This window comes from Dreissena polymorpha, chromosome 9 (genome assembly GCF_020536995.1).
Source record: "Dreissena polymorpha isolate Duluth1 chromosome 9, UMN_Dpol_1.0, whole genome shotgun sequence".
Taxonomy (NCBI): Eukaryota; Metazoa; Mollusca; class Bivalvia; order Myida; family Dreissenidae; genus Dreissena; species Dreissena polymorpha.
In genome coordinates, this window is record NC_068363.1 from 8,245,522 (window position 1) to 8,254,843 (window position 9,322).

A 9,322-nucleotide genomic window follows, 5' to 3' on the forward strand; every position below is an offset into this window, starting at 1 on the left:
TTATCGAGTTATTTATGAATACTCCAATCATGTAAAACATTTTTTCATTGGTTGCATTTCTTGAATGACGTACGTGCATATACGGTATCCGAAGATTTTTGCTGCGTCGTCAATGCAAATTGAAATAACACAATACGTCATCACTATATGAGTAGATTCGCAAAGGGAGAGAATCGATACCATATACTTTTGGTTCCCGTTATATCCGATTAATTGGTAAGCAAGCAGGGCATTAACACAGGTCATTGTGATCTTCCCGCGATCTGTCAACACCTACACAGGAGTTCGAAGCGATCTGACAATATCTACACAGGAGTTCGAAGGAAAACAGAGTATCCAGATATATAACTGGTGATCGTGTTTTCATTTTATTTTTTTAATATCTTTAATAATAAAATTTGGTGAAAGAGCCAAACCAAACTCTCATGATGATCAAACTCAGCACTGCAGATGTTACAGCTTATGACCATTCAGCAGCTGTAGACAAACAGCTGTTCATATTCGATGGTTTTATGTAAAATTAAATATTTAATGAAGTTTTTACGTAACAAACTCACACCTACATACAGGACCAATAAAGTTTTCTACCATAATTAAAAAAAATCATCCAAATAATTCACTCAAAAGCATTGGGATGGACTTTAAGACTATTAAAATATGATAAAGTATGGTAGCCTACAACAGCCTAGCAAAAAGCTAGATTAAGTATTGAATGCTGATGATCAGAGCTCCAGATAAGGGTGGTACATGTATTTTCGTAATTACGAATTATTTTCAAGTCTGTTACAGTCATTGAAATTCAGATTTGAATCTACAAGTAAGTCGGCCTAGTACTATAGGCATTTGAACAAGCCTGAGTCAGATTTTACTAGCCCAAACATTTTTGTTAAAAATGCAGATAAACATAACATAAAACATCCAAAGAAGCATTCATTTATTCAATCTTAAGAATACAATACAAATCTCTTATTAATTTCATCCTCATCCAAGTTAGCTTCCTCGTCATCTGAGCCAGCCTCTTTCGGATCCTGAAATAAGAAGAAATTAATTTCAAACACGGATTTCAATCAAATCACAACTATAAATTTATACACAAAGTTTAGGTAAAAAATGAGCAGAAATGTATCCCATATATCCATGTGAAAGAGAGAGCAAACCTGAACCACCAGAAAATATATAAGCAATTAAGTGCCAGGTTATTCTACAAAAAGCCAGTTGACAAATGCGTCAATCACAGTTACCTCAGATTCGCATTCTTCAACGACGTACTTGAATGACAACTGTTCGGCCATTACTCTCTGTGTCCCGAACGCAACGCAAAACATTGATTTTACATAATAGTAATCCGGGAACCACAAAACCATGCGCTTTATGCGCAGTAATCCAATTATCGGCTGATTGCCCAGCACGTGTGCACAGTGTGTTAAAACATAAGCGGCTGTTGATTTAAGCGGCTCAAAACTTTGTTTATAAATATTGAAAATGAAAGTGGAACTCGTTTTTTTGTTTAATGAATTGTACAAGCACGTCGGGCTTGTAAAATTGGATTTCCTACAAGCCCGAAAGAAAAAATACTAGTTTTTTGCTGTCGGACTAGTGCCAATTTCGACGACTGCTGTTACGTATTTATTTTAAAATCTTGTCGTACCATTAAGAATTACAAAATCAAGTTACGAATATTATGTTTACATTGGTTCGTATCGATTTGTATTGAGTTATTTTTGGGTATTAAAGATCTTTTCGTTGCTTATATAGAATTGTTATCTGGTTTGTTTAACAAAGCGCATTCTTTCCAACAAAAGCGGCCTGTACAGTCTATCTGTCAAAAAACAATGGCGGCGCCCAGAGAGCGTCCTCAAAACTGCAAAGCGTGCAAAAACACGCTTTTAACATATTGTACGCAAAGTGAGCCGAAGTTGAATGTTAAGAAAGACATTATAGAAAAGATCATATACGATGTTGTATGTTTAGTTGCCAACACAGTCAGAAAAGCTATAAAAAAAACGCGACACGACGGGTCCAAACTTTAAAAAAAAACATTGAACGAGTGGAAAGGACAATTCCCGTGGCTAATCGTTGAAAAGATTGAAGGGGAGACCCATTTTAATTGTGAAATATGTAAAAATTCATCGAAGGCATGCAATCTTAGCACAGTTTGAGCATATGAAGGTATTTGAAAAATAAAATTGTATAATACCAGTGTTCTGCCGTGATTTTTTACTGTTGGGGACAGGGACCCTTTAGGGTTAAAAAAGTGGGGACAAAAAGGAAAAATATGGGGACAGAGAAATATATTTGCAGCAGAATTTAATTTTCAGAAACTAATTATATTTTACTTGCACTCTTAAATTTGCTTGTTTTCTTCTTACTGCAAGACCACAGGACGCAACATTCTAATTTCTAATTCAACCATGCACTTTTTAAAAACTTTTTAAAACTGTCAAACAATAGTCAACATATTTACAAAACTTTCAACAGATTTATGGTCATTGAACTCAGCATTGCGTGTCAAAGTACTTGTTCGATAATAAGAATTACCGATAGTAAAGGCGGTTTTTTGTGCTTTATGCATAAAGTGCATGTCATTTTGTTGTTGTCAAACAGTGACCAAGACAATTTTCGAAGCCAATTTGCTTGGAACGTATGTTTAGGGCCAGGGGTAGTTTTTTTGTCATTGCTAAACGATGTTGGGACTTGGGAAGACTCTGTTGGGGTGTTGTTATTAATTTATCGTCATATTTTCTAAGTTTACTTGCCGGAGGACAAAAACTAAATGGATTTTGTTTTCTTCTGCCGGTCACTTTCCGCCATTTTGATTGGTTGTTATAATCTCAACTTACCCATGCAATAAAGTGTTATTAAAGTAAATTTACCATTGGCTGCAAAATGACGTCACATCCAATGAAATAATTCGTTTTGATTACACACTCACTGGATTACTTTACCGACTTACCAATTGAATCGATTAGTTTTTATTACTAATTCCTGTGCGCTCTCGGACCCATATCCGGAAAACGGGTGGGGACAAATCTTTAATTTTTGCGCCAATGACGCAAGGGCGCATCCACGGCAGAACACTGTAAAACTGAATAGACACTGTTGAACTCATATAAATAAAGTTGCTAGTATGTTTATTTTAATTTTTTGCATGATAATAATCATTATTATTTATTTTTAGGTCATTTAAAAAAGTTAAGAACTATTTTCCAAAACTTAGTAGTAACGTTAAGAATACATTTCAGAGTTAAGAATTATTTTTGAAAATCTAGTAGCAACGTTAAGAATTTCACAAAACCTTATCTGGGGCTCTGCTCATGATACAGGGAGATGGTCTTCGTTGACTTAATTATTAAGGTATCCGGAGAAGTGCCCCCCCGGAGAACTGCCCCCCGGAGAACTGCCCCCTTATTTTAAAGGTGGCGGAGAGGTGCCCCCCCATCAAATCGGTAGGGGCGGAGAACTGCCCCCCTGTCAGAATTTAGTAGGCGGATATCTGCCCCCCATCAAATCTGTAGGGGCGGAGAACTGCCCCCCGGTGTCATATTAGTTATTAGTTACGTAGTGAAAACAATACTTACGGGTAATTTTACGTTATCGCCGTACACATTTTATCCGGTAACAATTTAATTTCAGTACAAGTATATTACCATTTATCGAACTGAATAACACAAATTGTCTAGAGGCATGTGATAATACTGTTTAAGGCCCTTGGTACGCATCTGCACCACTCACTATACATGAATGCCTTGTAAAAGTCGTGTTTTAATAAGAGCGCGAAACATAGTCGAGATCCACACAGGAAACGCGTGCGTGTTAATACTGGCAATGTGTTGCAACTAAATATAGACGTGCAACTCGGTACTTATGGAGGAAAAGTTACATCGGAATTAATTTACATTATAAAGATAGTATTGACCCATGGAAAAAAAGTTAATTGACATATAAAAAGTAAATTAATAGGCAAGGCAAAGGCAATAATTTAGCTGACTTGAAGAAAAAAGTGAAGTGAAGTTGAATTTATAAGCAATTTATTTATGTTGTTTAGTTAATTCATGTCTTCTAGCACCTTATCCGTCGGTAGCATCGCCAGACCGTCGAGTCGTCCGCAGTTTGCATTTTGAGCAGATCATGTCGACATGCCAAACAAACAAAATCGGTAACAGTTGCTTTAATTAGCAGCTAATAAGGCAGGCAGAGAACTTGTTACCGTTAACGATAAGTACCGCGATCTTTTAATCTTTTAATTGGTAGACCGGACCGACCTTAATTGTTAAGAACTTGTTAGCTTTGAATAAAGCCGCATACGGGTTTATTATATTGAACCGTCCAAATCCGTAATTGGCGAAAACAAACAAATAAATTATTGTTTTCAGCTGGCATAAGGATGGATTAAATTGCATGCTATTTGTTTGTTTTTATTACGGGGAAAATATAAAATAATTCAGCCGCGAAAACTTTTTATTAGCAAAAAGTTATTTGTTTTTCTTTGTTCACATTGACGAAAATCACGTGATTATAAAGTTGGCGACGTGACGACGTCCATGCCGAGGTAGGTATTTTATGCCGTTTTATAACTTTTATTACTTGTACAACTTTATATTACTTTTGAAATTTCACTCAATTTCCATACATAATAGCAAGAAAGTTACTGGCGTTATTGTCATTATAATACTCGCTTTATATATCACCGCTATTTCTTTAATTAGGGGGCACTTCTCCGGGTCATCAATTCTGACAGGGGGGCAGTTCTCCGCCCCTTATTAATCAGCAGGGGGGCAGTTCTCCGCCCTATACAAAAACAGTGAGGGGGCAGTTTTCCGCCCAGTGAAAAATCTTTGGGGGGGCAGTTCTCCGGGGGGGCACTTCTCCTAGAGCCAATTATTAACGCTCGCCCAAGGCTATGCCTGATGGGTATTCAACGAAAGATTAGTCAAAGGATGTGTCTTCAGTAGAGGATTCAGATATCCAGGATGAAGAGACAAATGCTAAAGAAATCTTGGCAATTCTGAATGATTAAATGCATGCTTTGTATATTAATTTGATAATATTTCAATATTGTTAAAAATGTCATCTTTGTCTTTCGTCGTCATTTTTACTTTTTGGGCCTGAAATAATCAGTCTGGGCCGGAAATGGCTGCATGATTATAGGACCTCATTGCCGGCAATAAATTATAATTTTGGGAAGGACTGATTATACTTGTAAAAAAACCTGCTTAAAATTTAGAGAGAAAAAACAACATTTGCGACTAAACCATGAAATTCGAAAAACATCATCGACCCTGAAATAAATTATTTTGATTAAACATCAATATATCTAACTAGCAATTGCTATTCAATTGTTGTTGTTTTTTAAATACTTAACCCGACATGTTACAGTATATTATACATTTTGTATGTTTTTCCACTTGAACAACCGCTATGGTTTTCTAGGTTACAATACACTAAATACTTTTGGTGTTCAATGCTATACCCTCTAAAAACAAAATCTTCATTTATTTGAAGACACAATTCTCTGTACGGGCACTTGCCATGACTTTATTTTTGAATATTTCTGTGTTCATGTGGTAGGGAAAACATTGTTGTATACTACAAATTCCCTGTTTTGCTTTTAGGTTGGAGACTACATAAGACTTTGACAGTTGGCGGGAAACCATCATCAACTGGAGAGATGCCGGTAAAAAGATGGCCATAAAACAGTGACCGCTGATTCGCATTGAGTTCTTTCTTACATATTGGATGACCTATGTTTTTTATTGTTTAAATCATTGCGGCTTGGAATGCTCTTTAAGAAAAGGTATGGTTATGGGGGTGTCTACGCGCAAAAGTTTGACTTTATTTTTTGTTAAAGTTATTGCTTTTACATTGAATTTGTGCAGGAAATCTTTTGGTATGTTGTGACCTAAACTAACTTATGATAAAAATGAAATATCATCTGCAAGTGCAAAATATGACTGGGAAAGCAGATTTTTGGTCATTTCTTAGCAAAAGGGAAGAAAATAAGTGCATTAAATGCATGAATTCAGATTATTTGACCTGGAATAGTTGTTTTTCAAGTTGACCCCCACCCTTATATATTGGAATAAGGGCTAAATTGCTTTCCGACTTAAATTCAACCGCATATTGGTTGACCGTGTCGCGTTAATGTGTTACATGAAGTTAGAATTCAACGCCAGGGACTCCGTGATCGAGTAACGCAACTTCAACTTTTGCGAAAAGCATGAACATTCAAACAGAGCCCCATTTCACCGACATGGAATGGCAGGCATTTTTACAGTATGGACAGTGCAGCAGATGCTTAACTGAGCCAGCCTTCATATTTAGTACAATCATGAATTGAGCAAGATTTTATCACTTTATATTATTCATAAAAGTACACTTAAAATACATAAATGCATGTTTTTGTTTCATTTTTTTATCTTTTTCTATTGGGTATTTTGACTTTTTCAGGAAGAGGAATGTCTGCGACTAAGTCAAGGGCCACTGGATAAGGGTTGTTGATGGCAAAACAGGTAATAATATCATTTTGTTATCATGTACACAAGCAAATAAGCATATGTATGATGCTTTAGGTGTGAAAGACTGTCATAATCAGGATTGTGGTCACTCACACCCTTGCCGTCATGTAATTCTCCTCGCAGTTTGTATTGATAGTTCCGCGTCCTGACATGTAAAGCTCGTGCTTTGTTGGCAGCTGAAGTTGGCACTTAACAGGGTTATCCGTGTTCCTGAGCATGTATGCAGTACAGCTGAGTTGATTTGCTACTTGTTACCCTACAATTAGCTTGTTTTTGGTATTGTTTTCTCACAATATGCTTATATTCATGTTTCCGGCTTAAAATGGTGTCGCGCCTTACTTAAATATAGGATTGTTATAGCAAGTGTCCCCTTCATCATTTACCTTAGAGGGATTTTTTTGACAAAATTTGGCACTTTCAGCAACTTGTTTTGTTTTTTATTTGGTACATGCTTCTCTCATTCAGTGATTTAATGACAGTATTGTCCTTATTCTTTTTTCTTTGCATAGAAAGGTGACATGAATCATTGATATTTGTTGTGTTGAGAATTCTGCAGGAAGCTGTGTCCCCAAAAGAAGTACTAGAAACCCCTTTCAGGACACTGCCTTGATCTGAACTGCCTTTCTACCCCTGTTACTACATGGAACATCATTGCTAAGCTTATAATGCTTGCCTACATATGTGTTTTTTGTTCAATTTAACTTTTCCTTCCAGCTTAAACCCCCCCCCCCCCCCAACAAATGAGCATTGTATTCTTTCGCTTGGTTACAAACTCCCATTTGGACCAGATTGCCACCATAAAAATAGCCTAAAGTACTTATTTTGTGTCCAAAATATGAAAATTTGTATTGTCTTGAACCTCTAAATGAGAGCTGGCAATGCATTTTGACCATCTGCTGCAGTTAAAAGGCACCCATGACATTACATGCTAGAATATTTCATTGGCGGCTGGTAAATAAATGGGCACCGATCGACAAGGCGCTTTCAAGATTTTACACTTTTATTGGTGTGAAATAACAAGTTATTGGAAGCTTATTGATTTCTACACTTCAAAGTATCTTTGATCTCTCATTTTGACTAATTAGTTTATTGTCTTGGATGAAATTGGATTGTTTTTGCTTTGAAATTGGCATTTTTGGGATGATTAAAAAAAAACACACAAAAAAGACATTATCAAAATTGCTTAGAGTGAAAATATCTAACAAATTCATTCTTTCCCCACCACACATCAGCCCCACTTGCATGTCTTTTTGGTTTGTTTTGGTATTTTATTGCAGATATTGAACACAACAGCTTTAAATCTTAAAGGGGCAGTTAAGCTTTAACAGGCCTAATATCGCCTTCTTCGGACTGAAAACACCCGCGTGTGAAAATATGATACAGAATGGCCAAATGGACAGCTAATCCAGCCAAACTTAATATATTGGTGCAATATGGATGGGATGATAATAATATGAAAGAAAAACACATTTCAGTAAAAATAAATTTCTCTTATAGGTTACAATACACTAAATACTTTTGGTGTTCAATGCTATACCCTCTAAAAACAAAATCTTCATTTATTTGAAGACACAATTCTCTGTACGGGCACTTGCCATGACTTTATTTTTGAATATTTCTGTGTTCATGTGGTAGGGAAAACATTGTTGTATACTACAAATTCCCTGTTTTGCTTTTAGGTTGGAGACTACATAAGACTTTGACAGTTGGCGGGAAACCATCATCAACTGGAGAGATGCCGGTAAAAAGATGGCCATAAAACAGTGACCGCTGATTCGCATTGAGTTCTTTCTTACATATTGGATGACCTATGTTTTTTATTGTTTAAATCATTGCGGCTTGGAATGCTCTTTAAGAAAAGGTATGGTTATGGGGGTGTCTACGCGCAAAAGTTTGACTTTATTTTTTGTTAAAGTTATTGCTTTTACATTGAATTTGTGCAGGAAATCTTTTGGTATGTTGTGACCTAAACTAACTTATGATAAAAATGAAATATCATCTGCAAGTGCAAAATATGACTGGGAAAGCAGATTTTTGGTCATTTCTTAGCAAAAGGGAAGAAAATAAGTGCATTAAATGCATGAATTCAGATTATTTGACCTGGAATAGTTGTTTTTCAAGTTGACCCCCACCCTTATATATTGGAATAAGGGCTAAATTGCTTTCCGACTTAAATTCAACCGCATATTGGTTGACCGTGTCGCGTTAATGTGTTACATGAAGTTAGAATTCAACGCCAGGGACTCCGTGATCGAGTAACGCAACTTCAACTTTTGCGAAAAGCATGAACATTCAAACAGAGCCCCATTTCACCGACATGGAATGGCAGGCATTTTTACAGTATGGACAGTGCAGCAGATGCTTAACTGAGCCAGCCTTCATATTTAGTACAATCATGAATTGAGCAAGATTTTATCACTTTATATTATTCATAAAAGTACACTTAAAATACATAAATGCATGTTTTTGTTTCATTTTTTTATCTTTTTCTATTGGGTATTTTGACTTTTTCAGGAAGAGGAATGTCTGCGACTAAGTCAAGGGCCACTGGATAAGGGTTGTTGATGGCAAAACAGGTAATAATATCATTTTGTTATCATGTACACAAGCAAATAAGCATATGTATGATGCTTTAGGTGTGAAAGACTGTCATAATCAGGATTGTGGTCACTCACACCCTTGCCGTCATGTAATTCTCCTCGCAGTTTGTATTGATAGTTCCGCGTCCTGACATGTAAAGCTCGTGCTTTGTTGGCAGCTGAAGTTGGCACTTAACAGGGTTATCCGTGTTCCTGAGCATGTATGCA

At 36.3% G+C, this 9,322-nt stretch overlaps 1 protein-coding gene and 1 long non-coding RNA gene across 2 annotated transcripts in view; one reads left to right on the forward strand and one right to left on the reverse strand.

Annotated features, from left to right (window-relative positions):
* LOC127843616 (uncharacterized) overlaps positions 1 to 5,433 on the reverse strand; it is a 122,312-nt gene extending 116,879 nt beyond the window's left edge. The window contains exon 1 of the mRNA XM_052373304.1: positions 5,387 to 5,433. The gene's annotated coding sequence lies outside the window, so the exon portion shown is untranslated. The remainder of the gene's footprint in view (positions 1 to 5,386) is intronic.
* Positions 5,434 to 5,607: 174 nt separating this feature from the next.
* On the forward strand, positions 5,608 to 9,094 carry LOC127846654 (uncharacterized). The gene is made up of 4 exons (XR_008033597.1): positions 5,608 to 5,674; positions 6,448 to 6,509; positions 8,195 to 8,256; positions 9,030 to 9,094. It is a non-coding gene; the product is annotated as an uncharacterized LOC127846654 (long non-coding RNA).
* Positions 9,095 to 9,322: the final 228 nt, after the last annotated feature.